Here is a 17,631-nt window from a genome sequence, read left to right as displayed (position 1 = left end):
TGCTGTGTTAGCATTGTAGAATGGATATGAAGCTCAGAAAGAGTGTTGCAAATGTGACAAACACCATTCGGTCCTCATCCATCATAGATGCCAAACTTAAACATTCATCACAAAGTTTGCACATCCCTGCTGTTCTCGTCCCTCTGCTCTTCACTTAATCTCTCCTTCTTGTTCTGCGGTTGTACAGCACAGATGAATATTAGTTCTCCATACTGGCAATGGAAAGATGCTGAGCAGCAGTAACAGAACTGCTGCATTAATTAAATGCAAAAATTTGCCTTACTCTGTTTCATTGGATGGCTGCTGCTAAGATTGATGAACTTCTCTTGGATATGCCATGCTGTGCTGTATCTATACCAGACCTTAATTGAGACAGAATGTCTATTAGGTGAGAGGTATATGTTAAGATGCCAACTTCTGTATTCTAATCGAACCTCTTTTCCAGACATTGGAGCTTTGCTGCAAAATTATTTTCTCTGTTTATGTGAACAGCAGGGATGGAACGTAACAAATTACATGAACACTCTTTACAGTATTTGAGTCCATGGACTCAAATGGAACTGCAACGAGTCCATTTTTTTCTTTTTTCTTTTTTTGTATAATTAACCCTAATCAGTACACTTGGGGTCCGTGCGGACCCCAGCACTATGTATTTTGTAATATATTTTATGTTACCAATTTTTTTTGTCTGCTATATTAGGTAGTTGTCACTCACCAGGTTGTCACTCCACACACTACAGATTATTGCATTGTATGCATTTATAGAATTTCTGTAATAGATTTTCATTTGGGGTCCATGTGGACCCCAGCCAGACTCTAATTTTCAGCTATTTTCAGCCACACTTTATCCAAACAATATACTTACGAACATTAACAGGATTCATTTCACTATTTCTGTATAGTTGGTTGCAGATACCAAGGAGGTTAAAAAAAAGGAGAGAGCTCGCAATTAGCACCCGCCGCGCGCCTTTATTTTGCCCTGCTAGATCCCGCTGAGTTCCATTGTCCACGCACCCCGGCGGCATCCCTTTGTATCTGATGTTTGCCGCCACCTGGACCCCAGTGCTCAATAGGGTAATTTTCATAAATCAGCCAAATATATGCTTTAGCTGTACATCTTTATGATATTTTCTTCTACCTTATTATCAAAGTAGCACTAGGATGTAACAACACCCTTCTTTAAACTTGATGTAGCACAGAAATTTGTGGAAAAAGATAAAAAAATGTGAATTTTTTTTTCCTTGAATAAAACCACTATAACCAGAAAAAAAATATGCTTTTGCTGTGGACTTACAAGTTCACATATCATTAAAACAAATTTTGAGGCAGTTGTATACTGAATATAGATACAAAGTATATGAAATAGTGTTGGGGTCCCTGTGAACCCCAGGTGTACAGATTAATCAGTCTGGGCATGTGTACCGGTGAGGGTTAAATCATAGTACTTTTACTTGAGTAAAGAAACAAAATATTCAACTTTTCAATGTATTCTGCTCACTGTTACAGAGTAAAACATAATAATAATAATAATAATAATAATAATAATGCATTTAACACTGGGAGCCTGTAAGCCAAAGAAAAGACGGTATGTGTACAGTGCCTTGCAAAAGTATTCATATCCCTTGAACTTTTTCACATTTTTCCACCTTACAACCACGAACTTAAAAGTTTTTTATTGAGATTTTATGTGATAGACCAACACAGAGTAGCACATAATTGTGAAGTGAAACGAAAATGATAAATGGTTTTCAAAATTTTAAACAAATAAAAATCTGAAAAATGTAATGTGCATTAGTATTCAGCCCCCCTGCATCAATACTTTGTAGAGCCACCTTTTGCTGCAATTACAGCTGCAAGCCTTTTGTGGTATGTCTCTACCAGCTTTGCACATCTAGACACTGAAATTTTTGCCCATTCTTCTTTGCAAAATAGCTCAAGCTCAGCCAGATTGGATGGAGAGCGTCTGTGAACAGCAATTTTCAAGTCTTGCCACATGCTCAATGGGATTTAGGTCTGGACTTTGACTGGGCCATTCTAACACATGAATATTCTTTGATCTAAACCATTCCATTGTAGCTCTGGCTGTATGTTTAGGGTCATTGTCTTGCTGGAAGGTGAATCTCCTTCCCAGTCTCAAGTCTTTTGCAGCCTCCAACAGGTTTTCTTCCAGGATTGCCCTGTATTTAGCTCCATCCATCTTCCCATCAACTCTGACCAGCTTCCCTGTCCCTGCTGAAGAAAAGCATCCCCATAGCATGATGCTGCCACCACCATGTTTCACAGTGGGGATGGTGTGTGCAGGGTGATGAGCAGTGTTAGTTTTCCACCACACGTAGCGCTTTGCATTTAGGCCAAAAAGTTCAACTTTGGTCTCATCTGACCAAAGCACCTTCTTCCACATGTTTGCTGTGTCCCCTACATTTCTTATGCCTGTCTTTCAACAATGACTTTCTTCTTGCCACTCTTCCAAAAAGGCCAGATTTGTGGAGTGTACGACTTATAGTTGTCCCGTGCACAGATTCTCCCACCTGAGCTGTGGATTTCTGCAGCTCCTCCAGAGTGATCATGGGCCTCTTGGCTGCTTCTCTGACCAGTGCTCTCCTTGCTCGCTCTGTCAGTTTAGGTGGACGGCCATGTCTTGGTAGGTCTGCAGTTGTGCCATACTTTTTCCATTTTTGAATGATGGATTGAACAGTGCTTCTTGAGATGTTCAGAGCTTGGGATATTTTTTATAACCTAACCCTGCTTTAAACTTCTCCCGAACTTTATCCCTGACCTGTCTGGTGAGTTCTTTGGTCTTCATGATGCTGTTTGTTCTTCAGTGTTCTCTAACAAACCACTGAGGCCTTCAAGTGTATTTATGCTGAGAGTAAATTACACACAGTAGGACTCTATTAACTAATTAGATGACTTCTGAAGGCAATTGATTGCACTGGACTATATTTAGAGGTATCAGAGTACAGGGGGCTGAATACTAATGCACACCACATTTTTTCAGATTTTTATGTGTTTAAAATTTTGAAGACCATTTATCATTTTCATTTCACTTCACAATTATGTGCTACTCTGTGTTGGTCTATCACATAAAATCTCAATAAAAAACTTTTAAGTTCGTGGTTGTAAGGTGGAAAAATGTGAAAAAGTTCAAGGGGTATGAATACTTTTGCAAGGCACTGTAAATCACAGTAAATTTTAAATAATTTCATCAGAATAAAGAAGCTGCATGGCATTAAATGAGCAGCAATATCTGAGACAGTGGAGACAGATGAGCATTCCTGACCCAATTTACCAGCTACCTTCATTTTCAGTTGCTTGAAAGCAATATAATAATGTTCTGTAAATGATGTGAACCAAAATGTGCATGTGGAGATTTTAATGTTTCACAGCTCAACATCAAGATGTGGCAACATGTACAGCTAAGCCATTAGCTAGCTGACTGAGCTAGCCTAGCTAGCCAGAGCTTTTAATGTTTTACAGTATGAACGCTTGGTATTATAACTTCTATATCTCTGCAATATTCAGTAGTGATTGCCTGTGGTACTAAACAGACTAAGCCAATGGGATTATGTACGGTAGCTAGAAACATGTATGAACATGAGCTAGCTAGCTAGCTAGAGGACCTAGAAAGGTCCTAAAACCCCAACAGCATTTGGCTGTTAGCTATCCAGTTAATGTTATCTTTATTTCCTACTGTTTATAATCAAGGTGTGGTTATGTCTTCATAGTTCGCCTGCTTAGTTGACATAATTTTTCAAAAAGCACCCCTCAGATATAGGTTGCTATTTTCAGATTGGTTGTGTCAATTCTAGATACATTTATAAAAAAGTTACTGTAAAGTAATTACTCGAGTTGATTTTGACGAAACAACTTATTTACTCTTACTTGAGTAATTTTGTTGATACTTTTCCTTTTCCTCCGGTGAACTGTGACTACAATACTTTCAGTCAGCGTGTTTTGTGATACGATTTAACAAGTATTCGCTGAAAGCGAAGTGAATATCCCAAATATATAATAACCTCGACTTTGTCTGAGTTATTATTCATGGATATTCACTGTACCTGAGGTGGATAATTATTTTAGTATAAATACACAGGTGATTATATATTTTTTAAAATTGTATTAAAAATAATTTATTTCAGTGGGGGGCGGCACGGTGGTGTAGTGGTTAGCGCTGTCGCCTCACAGCAAGAAGGTCCTGGGTTCGAGCCCTGTGGCCGGCGAGGGCCTTTCTGTGCGGAGTTTGCATGTTCTCCCCGTGTCCGCATGGGTTTCCTCTGGGTGCTCCGGTTTCCCCCACAGTCCAAAGACATGCAGGTTAGGTTAACTGGTGACTCTAAATTGACCGTAGGTGTGAATGTGAGTGTGAATGGTTGTCTGTGTCTATGTGTCAGCCCTGCGATAACCTGGCGACTTGTCCAGGGTGTACCCCGCCTTTCGCCCGTAGTCAGCTGGGATAGGCTCCAGCTTGTCTGCGACCCTGTAGAAGGATAAAGCAGCTAGAGATAATGAGAATGAATGAGAATGAGTATTTCAGCGGGACGGTGGTGTAGTGGTTAGCGCTGTCGCCTCACAGCAAGAAGGTCCTGGGTTCGAGCCCAGCGGCCGGTGAGGGCCTTTCTGTGCGGAGTTTGCATGTTCTCCCCGTGTCCGCGTGGGTTTCCTCCGGGTGCTCCGGTTTCCCCCACAGTCGAAAGACATGCAGGTTAGGTTAATTGGTGGCTCTAAATTGACCATAGGTGTGAATGTGAGTGTGAATGGTTGTTTGTCTCTGTGTCAGCCCTGCAATAATCTGGCAACTTGTCCAGGGTGTACCCCGCCTCTCACCCATAGTCAGCTGGGATAGGCTCCAGCTTGCCTCCGACCCTGTAGAACAGGATAAGCGGCTACAGATAATGGATAGATGGATAATTTATTTCAGTCTTCAAAAGCGGCATGGAAATATTGTCTATGCTGAGTCACATAAAATATTTTCTTTTGAAATAGATAAATCACAATTCCACCTTCCCTTTGAATACTTTTAGACTAAACTTTGTAGCATCTTTAGTGCTTTTAGGAAGAACATTTTCTTTCATAATTTGTAATTCTTCCTCACTTACAGTGACAAAGTGATTGGCCAACATTTTGCTGACTCGCTTGAGGTGATTACTGAGAAATAGTCTGAATTTCTCGACCAATCAGCGCATGCAATTTTCTATGATCACCTCCATATTTATACTCTCTCTATCTGGCATATCACTGCAGTGATGTGGCTGTTCTGACAGCTTCAGACATGAACGTTTCTAGGGAAGTTTTACAGTAGTGGTTTCCTGTTTCCTTCAACTGCATTATTATAGAGGTTTTCACCTCTCAACCATTCACACACACATTCACACCTATGGACAACTTAGAGTAGCCAGTTAACCTAACCACATGTCTTTGGATGGTGGGAGAAACCGGAGCACCCAGAGGAAACCCATGTAGACACGGGGAGAACATGTGACACATGGGAAATACAGGGAGAACATGTATTTTCTCCACACAGAAAGGCCCCCATCGGCTGTGAGGTTCAAATCCGAAACCTTCTTGCTGAAGTGATAGTGCTAATCACTGCACCACCCTACCGCCCATCCATCCATCATCTGTAGCCGCTTATCCCGTTCTACAGGGTCGCAGGCAAGCTGAAGCCTATCCCAGCTGACTATGGGCAAGAGGCGGGGTTCACCCTGGACAAGTCACCAGGTCCTACCGCCCATATTTATACTAATAAATAGTAATCAATAGTAACCATAGATTTTGGTGAGGCAGGACAACCTAAATAACAATGTAGTCTCAAACAAAAATAAGTTGATAGGCTATCACACATGACTTATAAAATAAGCTACTTTCTAGTTCATTTTTATAGCCTTCATAATAGGCAGCTAAGAGTCAACAACATACAGTGGCATGCAAAAGTTTGGGCACCCTTACTGAAACTGTTACTGTGAATAGTTAAGTGAGCAGAAGATGAACTGATCACCAAAAGGCATAAAGGTAAAGACGACACATTTCTTTTCAGTGTTTTCTGGAAGATTTGTGTATTATTTTTGTTTTGTACAATTCGAGAGTGAAAAAAGAAAAGGGACACCATGCAAAAGTTTGGGCACCCCAATACATTTGAGTTCTCAGGTAACTTTTACCAAGGTTCCAGACCTTAATTAGCTTATTGAGCTGTGGCTTGTTCAAATTCTTCGTTAGGAAAGGTCAGATGATGCAGATTTCAAAGCTGCATAAATTCTCTGACTCCTCAAACTTGTCTCTAAAATCAACAGCCATGGGCTCCTCTAAGCAACTCCCTCGCATTCTGAATAATAAAATAATTGATGCTCACAAAGCAGGAGAAGGCTACAAGAACATAGCAAAGTGTTTTCAGGTAGCTGTTTCCTCAGATTGTAATGTTATTAAGAAATGGCAGTTAACAGAATCAGTGGAGATCAAGGTGAGGTCTGGAAGATGAAGAAAACTTTCTGAAAGAACTACTCGTTACATTGCTCGAAAGGCAAATAAAAACCCCTGTTTGACTGCAAAAGACCTTCAGAAAGATTTAGCAGACCCTGGAGTGGTGGTGCACTGTTCTACTATGCAGCGATCAACACCTGAACAAATATGACCTTCATGGAAGAGTCATCAGAAGAAAACCTTTCCTGCATCCTAGGCACAAAATTCAGCGTCTGAAGTTTGCAAATGAACATCTAAATAAGCCTGATGCATTTGGGAAACAAGTCCTGTGGACTGATGGAATCAAAATAGAACTTTTTGGCCACAAAGTGCAAAGGTATGTTTGGAGAAAAAAGGGTGCCAAATTCCAGGAAAAGAACACCTCTCCAACTCTGAAGCATGGGTGTGGATTGATCATGCTTTGGGGTTGTGTTGCAGCCAGTGGCACAGGGCACATTTCATTGGTCGAGGGAAGCATGGATTTGAATAAATACCAGCAAATTCTGGAAGCAAACATCACACCATCTGTAAAAATGTTGAAGTTAAAAAGAGGATGGGTCCTACAATAAGACGATGATCCAAAACACACCTCAAAATCTACAATGGAATACCTCAAGAGGCACAAGCTGAAGGTTTTGCCATGGCCTCACAGTCCCCTGACCTAAACACCATTGAAAATCTGTGGATAGATCTCAAGAGCTGTGCATGCAAGACAGCCCAAGAAACTTGTAGAACTGGAAGCCTTTTGCAAGGACGAATGTGTGAAAATCCCCCAGGTAAGAACTGAAAGATTATTAGCTGGCTACAAAAAGTGTTTACAAGCTGTGATACTTGCCAAATCTTGCCAAATTGTTACTAGGTACTAACCATACAGGGTGCCCAAACTTTTGCTTCAGGCCCTTTTCCTTTTTTGTCATTTTGAAAATGTAAAAGATGAAAATAAAAAATTGTTTTTGCTTAAAATATAAAGGAAATGAGTCATCTTTAACTTTATGCCTTTTGGAGATCATGTCATCTTCAACTTGCTTAACAGCAATTTTAACCAGGGGTGCCCAAACTTTTGCATACCACTGTACCATCATGCAGCATACAGTCTAGTCGCTCATTTTTAGTAGTTTTAGACATGCCTTGGTTCAACTGTGTTTGAGGTAATTTAAGTAGAGTTGACAGAACGGGCGATTGCTCTAAGACAACGAGGTTGGCTCAGCCTCCTCTAAAAATGACGAACATCGTGTAGGATGAATTGCGCTAGGCTTATGTTATAGCTGACCTTATAACATTGCTATTTCAGATCCAGAATCATTATGTGCTCAACCCAACTACAGTGCGAAATCATTCCGTTATAACTTTAATGTGTGCGTGAGTTTTTCCCCCTCGTGACAGCGCGATGCAGCCCAGCCTCAGTGGACTTCAATGGCATTTGGGAACTCTGCGCTTTTCAATCTCAAAATGCAAGACGATTATTGGACAAATACTGCGAAAATGCCCGCCCACGGACTCCCAGCCTCAGTGGACTTCAATGGCATTTGGGAGCTATGCGCTTTTCAATCTCAAAATGCAAGACGGTTATTGGACAAATACTGCGAAAATGCCCGCCTACGGACTCTGAGCCTCACATGGGCGGGATATGGCAAAGCTTTCCTCGAGGAGACTGGTGATTGGTGAAAGCGGCTGGATATTTTCTTTGATTGACAGCTCGTTTCAACTATAGACAGGCAGCGGTGAATTTCAGTTCAGTCCCATGCGGATTCGCGAGTGCTGTGGTGTATTGTAAGAGGTCAGCTTACATTTGGATTTCATTCATTACATACGGTTTCTACCAGCTTTTTTAGTTTGTACATATTTTCATTGTAAATAAAGTGTAAATATAGTGTTGTCAAGTTTGCTATCTTAGTTCCAGAAATTTCGTTTATTTGAGTGACTGAACTTGAACTTGAGGGGGCTAGTCAGCTAGCAAGAAAGCTGCGCACGGATGCCAAGCATTGCTGATTTAATTTTGGCGAAGCCATTTGCCAGTCTTCCTTTCGAGGAAAAAATTAAAATTAAAGAGACCAACGCCTCAAAATGACTTGGTGAAAAAGGTAGGGAATAATACTCGTTCCTTTCAGCTCTCCTGGTACGAGAAAGTGAATTGGCTAACAGTAAGTGACCCATATCAACAACAGTAAATAGGCTACTTTACTAATATGTCATGGATGGACCAAAAATATAGAATCTATTTAAAATGTTTATGCTGAGTATATTATATTGGAATATATATTTTTCTGGATATGAATTAAACACAGCTACAATTTGGAAAACATTTTTAAACAAAAACACAGCCGAGAACATTTCACAATACAGACCTGGATTAAAAGTGAAGGGTTATCAAAATTGTCAATAAAACATTTCTCAAAATATAGTAAAATATAGGGAAAGTGTCATTGAATGAAATGTGTGGCACCCAGCTGCTGAGGTTCCTGACAAAGAGCTGCTTTCAATAATGATCAATTTTTAAACAACATGCGACAATTTTAAAATATAAAATGTTAAAATATACCCCTCCCCCCAACACCACCATCATGTATATTGGACAGTAGGCTAATGGGCCAAAAGAACCTGTTATTTCACAGTTTGTGATGCTGCCAACAATCAGCCAGATCAGAGGCAAGAGTATGGGCAAAATTGATGTGTTTTTTCTTTTTTCTTTTAAAATCTGGAAATATCGTAACCGACCAGCCTCCCCTGTTTGAAAGACTACCAGCCGCCACTGGTTGACAGGTTTCAGCAACATTTCCAGCTCAACTACATTTCAGAAAAACACACACACACGATACATGAAACTACCCCACCACCCCAAAAAAACAAACTTGGAAAAGGGAACCATTTTTCTTACCCTTTGCATGGGGAAACAAATATTTCACATGTATTTTGATGCACAGGCATTATCTCCTCAATATCCTCCTTTTCTCTAACTCTCTGTTAAATAGATTAGAATAGAAATAGTTCTGTACATCATAGAAACCATGTTTCCTTTTACATTTTGCCTTTTTTGGAAATTAGATTAGATTAGATTAGATTAGATTAGGATTATACAGATGAGTAGTTATAAATAAAAGCCTCGAACTGAATTAATGTAAATGATGCATCAGTAGTTTCGATTTTATACGTTCTATGAGGCTGTACCTGATTTAAAAGCTATTTTGATGGCTGCTGAAAACAGGTTCAGGGGTTAAATTGGGAGCATATAGAAGCAGACCTTTGGCAACTTTGTGTTTTTATGTAAAAAGTAAGTTGAGTGCAGTAACAGTGGTGCAATAATTTAATGGAAATGTAATAATTTTCTGATGCAATCCTCGTGAAAAGCATTTCAAAATTTGATGTGATAGATTCAGATAGCAAAAAAGTTAGCTTGCAGTAGATGCAGGTATGAGCTAGTTACACTAATGCCCACATCCCTCAGAATCCTTCAGTGATTATTTGAGTATCTGAATTTTTGGCACTGCATTTCATAGCTATGAGTCTCATCCTGACCATTTTGTTTTTAAGCTGTTTTTTTTTTCACATCCTAAAATGTTATCCAAAAATAATGTTATATAACAATAATAATATAAAATATAGTTAAATAAAATGACAATGTCGTACTAACCTTAAGATCTGCTTGCAGGAAGAATGGAACAAAATAACACCTAAAACGCTTCATCACTCGGTGTCGTCAGTCCCTAAACATCTTTTAAGTGTTGTGAGAAGGAGTGGTGAAAAGGAATATATTGGAAGAATCAAAATTTAAATGAATGTTAATTTTGAAAAATAAAGATAAAATTCATGAGGTAAAACATCAAATAACATGCTGTTGTATTGTTCTGAATGCATCACAGGTTTTATCCGAGGTCTGAATCACCTGCCAATTCTCCAAGTCTGTATGCAGCCATAACAAAAATGTCCTCCACCCTTGACTTGGATCTCCATTTCATCTGCTCCAACTCCACTGCTTCAACACAGCTCCACTTTGCTCATATAAATCCATGTGGACGAAAGCCAATTACAAAACGCTTTATAATTTAAAAATAAAAGCTTGGAGGAATCGGCAGCACGGTGGTGTAGTGGTTAGTACTGTTGCCTCACAGCAAGAAGGTCCTGGGTTCGAGCCCAGCGGCTGGCGAGGGCCTTTCTGTGTGGAGTTTGCATGTTCTCCCTGTGTCTGCATGGGTTTCCTCCGGGTGCTCCGGTTTCCCCCACAGTCCAAAGACATGCAGGTTAGGCTAATTGGTGGCTCTAAATTGACCGTAGGTGTGAATGTGAGTGTGAATGGTTGTTTGTCTCTGTGTCAGCCCTGCGATGACTTGGTGACTTGTCCAGGGTGTACCCCGCATCTTGCCTATAGACAGCTGGGATAGGCTCCAGCTTGTCTGCGACCCTGTAGAACAGGATAAGCGGCTACAGATAATGGATGGATGGATGGATGGATGGATTGGAGGAATTCTGCATATTTCTTTTCCCAAAGAGACACACAAGTGATGTACAATAAAGAAGTCACAGCTGCATTGTTTAAGAAAGTGTGAAAGAGATACACAGGGAAAAAAACTGTGAAAAGAAGACATTTAAACTTGATGTGTGTTGATGAGTTCCACTGGACTCAATTATCTGTTTAATTTGATAATGTAGTGTAGCATATCACTTGCGAGGCACTCGTAAGCCTGAAGTGCCTCACTCGTGTGTTTGAAAGGATGTGAATTTAAAGGTACTGTGTGTAAGAATTTTAGTTTAAAACATGAAAAAATAACTAAAATTTTCAACAGAATGTGAAGAAGTTATGTCAAAGATGTCTATGTATTGTGTTGCAGTGATATTTACTGAAGTTAGCATGCCAGCCCCGAGACAGCCCAGTCTGCCCAGTCTGACTCATAATACCACTTTGTACCTCAAGAAGCGATTGTGAGTCACTATCGTGTCCAGTCTTCCCTCAGCTCAAACTGAGAGAAGAATAAGTCATGTATCACTGGTGAGTTACATACACGTTAGCCTTTGAGCTCAGACTGCTGAAAACTAAAGAAAAGAGAAGCAAATGGGTTGCTGCAATTTGTAGAAACTACTGAAAACCAGGCACCAAAATGTGGATTTGTGGTTACCATTTTGCATGTCGTTATATTGTATTTTTGGAGTCGAGGAAAGAGAAGGAAAAGGGACCCAACAGTGAGAAACTGAACTGCAATGCCAAACACTAAACAACAGTGAAAGACTGGATTACAGAACCTCGACTCACATACCATACATCGTAATCTTGTTTGAGGACTGAGTGCATACACTTTGCAAGAGTTTAAAAGTTACAGATCCCTAGAAGCTTGTGAACACGTTTTTAGTGGCTGTGTGGAAGATCTGTAACTGCAAGAGCGCATTCTCTTCAAGGTAAGGTGGCATTCTTCTTTTTGGCTTTATTATTAAACCAAACATATCATTCAGAAACATTCAGCAGTGTGGTTATTTTATTGAGTCATAGGTAGTGTGTTTAATTTGTGGCATTATTTAAAAAAAAAAAGGATACATATCTACTGTGTTGCAAGCTGTAGTGGTCTCATGCACTACTGATGCACAAGTTGATGTTACTGTTTTCTTGCTAAAAACTGAGCTAAGCAAGCTATAACGTAAACTATAGGTTGACAGCACACATGGAAATTATAAGATAGCAGCAGCATCTTGACCAGCTCTAAGTTTCAGCAGTTTCATTAAATTTTGCATTTACAGTGGTGCTTGAAAGTTTGTGAACCCTTTAGAATTGTCTATGTTTCTGCATAAATATGACCTAAAACATCATCAGATTTTCACCCAAGTCCTAAAAGTAGATAAAGAGAACCCAGTTAAACAAATGAAACAAAAATATTATACTTGGTCATTTATTTATTGAGGAAAATAGTCCAATATTACATATCTGTGAGTGGCAAAAGTATGTGAACCTTTGCTTTCAGTATCTGGTGTGACCCCCTTGTGCAGCAATAACTGCAACTAAGCATTGCTGGTAACTGTTGATCAGTCCTGCACACCGGCTTGGAGGAATTTTAGCCCATTCCTCCGTACAGAACAGCTTCTGCTCTGGGATGTTGGTGGGTTTCCTCACATGTACTGCTCGCTTCAGGTCCTTCCACAACATTTCGATTGGATTAAGGTCAGGACTTTGACTTGGCCATTCCAAAACATTAACTTTATTCTCCTTTAACCATTCTTTGGTAGAACGACTTGTGTGCTTAGGGTCATTGTCTTGCTGCATGACCCACCTTCTCTTGAGATTCAGTTCATGGACGGATGTCCTGACATTTTCCTTTGGAATTCGCTGGTATAATTCAGAATTCATTGTTCCATCAATGATGGCAAGCTGTCCTGGCCCAGATGCAGCAAAACAGGCCCAAACCATGACACTACCACCACCATTTTTCACAGATGGGATAAGGTTCTTATGCTGGAATGGCATGCTTTCCTTTCTCCAAACATAACGCTTCTCATTTAAACCAAAAATTTCTATTTTGGTCTTATCCGTCCACAGAACATTTTTCCAATAGCCTTCTGGCTTGTCCATGTGATCTTTAGCAAACTGCAGACGAGCAGCAATGTTCATTTTGGAGAGCAGTGGCTTTCTCCTTGCAACCCTGCCATGCACACCATTGTTGTTCAGTGTTTTCCTGATGGTGGACTCATGAACATTAGCCAATGTGAGAGAGGCCTTCAGTTGCTGAGAAGTTACCCTGGGGTCCTTTGTGACCTTGCCGACTATTACACGCCTTGCTCCTGGAGTGATCTCTGTTGGTCAACCACTCCTGGGGAGGTAACAATGGTCTTGAATTTCCTCCATTTGTACACAACCTGTCTGACTGTGGATTGGTGGAGTCCAAACTCTTTAGATATGGTTTTGTAACCTTTTCCAGCCTGATTAGCATCAACAATGCTTTTTCTGAGGTCCTCAGAAATCTCCTTTTTTCATGCCATGATACACTTCCACAAACATGTGTTGTGAAGATCAGACTTTGATAGTTCCCTGTTCTTTAAATAAAACAGGGTGCCCACTCACACCTGGTTGTCATCCCATTGATTGAAAACACCTGACTCTAATTTCACCTTCAAATTAACTGCTAATCCTAGAGGTTCACATACTTTTGCCACGCACAGATATGTAATATTGGATCATTTACCTCAATAAATAAATGACCAAGTATAATATTTTTGTCTCATTTGTTTAACTGCCTTCTCTTTATCTACTTTTAGGACTTGTGTGAAAATCTGATGATGTTTTAGGTCATATTTATGCAAAAATATAGAAAATTCTAAAGGGTTCACAAACTTTCAAGCACCACTGTACTTACCCTGGGTGGCACGGTGGTGTAGTGGTTAGCACTGTCGTGTCACAGCAAAAAGGTCCGGGTTCGGGCCCAGTGGCCAACAGGGGCCTTTCTGTGTGGAGTTTGCATGCTCTCCCCATGTCTGCCTGGGTTTCCTCTGGGTGCTCTGGTTTCCCCCACAGTCCAAAGACATGCAGGTTAGGCTAACTGGTGGTTTTAAATTGACCGTAGGTGTGAATGGTTATTTGTCTCTATGTACTGTGTCAGCCCTGCGATGACCTGGTGACTTGTCCGTGGTGTACTCCGTCTCTCGCCCATAGTCAGCTGGGATAGGCTCCAGCTTGCCCACGACCCTGCACAGGATAAGTGGTTACGGATAATGGATGGATATACTTACCCTGCTGTTAGTTAGTAGTTGGATTTTTTTTTAAATAACTGACTGCAAAGTTACATTGTATGAACCCAGTAGTGGATCGACTGAGAAAAAGCTTTACACTATATACAGTGAGTGATAATTCTATCAGAATGGTGATGGTGCATTTGGGTGGAAGGAGAGGGAGGGACTGTGCATTTTCTTGTTTTTGAAAATTGCTGGGTTTCAGTCACATGACTTTTCTTAGTGGTTTTACCGGAAGTGAAATAGCTGGTGATCTAAAGGCTGCCGTAGTGCAAACAACTAGTGATAAGTTATCAGAGTATGCTCGTAATCTAGAAGCCACTGCTCACTTTAGATATATTCAGAAGATTACGCGCAATGGAATCGACCCCGACAGTCTGGGAAAGAAGGATTTGTCATACGATCTCAAAAACTACCCTTCAGTCGAGTTCCCCGACATCTCGAACTATCTGGTGTTGCAGACGTCCTTCTACACCGCAAAACAGATGAAAGCGTGGAAGAGTATGGAGGCTTACAACTTTTTTGTATGTGGCTGGGTAAAGGACCTTGGTATCAAGTTGTTGCGAATGAATCCTGTATCGTTTTTGCCCGTGTAAGTATGTTTTTTTTTTTTAATCTTTTTGTTCACATCTTTACAATGAAGTGCTGCAAGTCGAAGTGTAAACAAACAACAGTTCGCTTGATTCTCACTTGTGTTTGTTCTTATCTTTCAGGTAAATCATTCACAAAGATCATCAGAAACCCCTTTAAAGACCTGGATCTTAGTTAAACAAGACGGAGAAGTGATCATGGCACATTGTAACTGTATGGCTGGGTAAGAATTTTGTCGCAGTCTTCATGCATATGGACTTTGTGAGGAGGAAACAAAGAAACACCTTGGGACTTGAGCGCTTCGTGACTAAAAAAAGTGCTGTAAAATAATGACACATAGCAAGAAAAATACTTGGAAAACACTAACACCATAGCTGAGAGGGATATACAAACCTTTCACCAAGTGATCACTGCAAACTCGAGCATGCTTCGACGGCTCCCTTCGATTTCAGCGAGAGGTTCAAAAGCCACCTTTCTCAATGTCTTTTTGTGAAACCCTGTGTTCGTTCACCCTTTTTTTTTATTAGTTCACGGAGAACCCTGAATAAACTTTTATTAGTTTCACGGTTTGATCAATTCAAACAACCTAATGGTGATGATACACGGGGCAACTTTTTGGGCAATGTTGCCGAGCAATGTTGCTGGGCAATTGCGTTTTGACTCTTTTCTATTGAGATTGGGCAACATTGCTTCTTTCTGAATGGTTTTGATAATCTCTGGCAACTTTTTGAGATAAGCCAATCAGAACGCGAGTATCGAGTCATGTGACCTCCGGTGAGGTTCGGATCAGAAATTTCAAACAAATATGGCGGCTGCAGCGTCAGTGGAGTGAAGAGACTCCTCATCTGTTTTTACGCCGGTAAGTTGTTATTTTAATATTCTATATGGAGGAATTTACCTCACCAAAGCTCTAAAAAACAACCGACAGCTTGATTAAATGGTCACAGCAAAAATTAAGACATCGATTTTTTTTTTTTAGCTAACTGTAAACTGCCATTGCTAACTGTTGTTGCCCTGAAAAGTTGCCCTGTGTCTCACCTAGTTGCCCGTTGCCAGCAACTTTGCTCGGCAACATTGCCCAAAAAGTTGCCCCGTGTATCATCACCATAAAACCACACAAGCGTAAGGCATTTTTCATGCGAGCAATGCACCTTCTCCATACAAACGCTTTGTCAACTGAGCTTTGGTAGACCACCAGCTAAAGTTTTGAATAACTCATGAGGCGGATGTGACGTCACGTGAAACCCAGCAATAGGGGTGGACATCCCAACTTTCTGGTGTTATACTGCCCCCTATTTGTTTGGAGTGTGAAGAATTTGCCAGGTGGCCAATTCTTACACATAGCACCTTTAAATCTGAGAATTGCCAGAGAGAGACACTTCTGAACAAGAGCCTCAAACCCTCAACTGTTCAGCTTTGTTGTTGCCAAATTAATAAATATAAACGCATTTATCCTAGTTAATTTGAAATCTACTGTAGCCAGTCTTCTTAAACTTGCATCTATCATGGTTCGCATTTAACAGTCATTTGAACAGCACTGCAATCTATCACACTAATCAGGATAAGTTGGATCATTGAGACAAATTTAATGCATGCAAGCAGTTTAACTTAGCAAATGATCAAAGGAAGCACACTTTGGGACCTTCATCAAGTATAGACTGGAAGAAAAGGGAACCTAATCTGATGTAAAAAGAAATTAGATATAAATTGCAGGGTGTTGGGGGATGGGATAGGTATTTTAGACCACAGCACTGTTTTGCAGTTGCTAATTTGAATTTTCTCATCAGCTTCTTGCTGTAACTGCTCTGTCCACTGCTCATAGGACAAGTGTTCTGCAACATAGTTTTATTTATTTACACACATACATATCCATAAAATAGGTTCTGCCATCTTTAAGAGTTGTTTTCAAGGCTAATATAAGTTCAGTTTCTCATGAAAGAAAGAAATTTGTCAGATATGCATTACAGTAAAGTAATTCATCTCTTCCCATATCCCAGCTTCTTTGGAAGCTACATTACATTACAGGCATTTAGCAGATGCTCTTATCAAGAGCAACATACCCAGAGCAGCTTGGGGAGCAGTTGGGGGTTTGGTGCCATGCTCAAGGGCACTTCAGCAACTCTGGCTGGTCTAGGGAATCAAACCAACAACCTTTTGGTCCTAAAGCTGCTTCTCTAACCATTAGGTCATGACTTCAGGGTTAGCCATGATACAGTGCCCCTGGACCAGAGAGGGTTAGCAGTCTTGCTCAAGGGCCCAACAGTGGCAGCTTTGTGGTGCTGGGGCTTGGACCCCAATCATCTGATTACTAACCACCACAAAAAAGCATAGGCTTGAGTAGTGAGCTTCTTACCTGGGACATATCCAAAATCCAGTCATCAACTTCACTATTTATATTTGTTTTAGAAACAAACTGCCTTTAGATAAAATGTCTAAGTTCTGAACACCAAACAGTTGTGTGAATGATACTGAACAGTGATCCTGTATGCCAGCAAAATGCAAGGACTTTTTATTACTATATAATTTTGTATAGCAAATTGCACAATTGCACATTTCCCCCGACTAACAAATTTAATTATAATTATATAGTAATGCATATGCACTAACACTATATGGCCAAAAGTATGTGGACATTCTCCACACACACACACACACAGTCTGTCCCTCTGAGTTACAGTACATGTCAATCCTGAGACTGAGATGCTGACCTCTTCTGCTCCTCAGACCTGCCTGATCCATCCTGATGCCCTACGTCTGTCTGGAGTCTCATCACATCGCTCCTGAGGAGGATGGCCCCATATAGACAGTTGAAACTCGCACTTGGAAGATGCTCTGGACACTTACAGTAATGGTTTTATGGCTGAGGACTACAGTTGACTTGCTAAC

General features: G+C 40.5%; 1 pseudogene; it reads right to left on the bottom strand.

Moving 5' to 3' along the window:
- LOC132884592 (SH3 and cysteine-rich domain-containing protein 3-like) overlaps nt 1-17,631 on the bottom strand; it is a 137,069-nt pseudogene that overhangs the window by 34,079 nt on the left and 85,359 nt on the right.

The sequence above is a fragment of the Neoarius graeffei genome, chromosome 4 (genome assembly GCF_027579695.1).
Source record: "Neoarius graeffei isolate fNeoGra1 chromosome 4, fNeoGra1.pri, whole genome shotgun sequence".
NCBI lineage: Eukaryota > Metazoa > Chordata > Actinopteri > Siluriformes > Ariidae > Neoarius > Neoarius graeffei.
The sequence above is the reverse complement of the archived record's forward strand: the minus strand, read 5'-3'. Positions and strand labels throughout refer to the sequence as shown.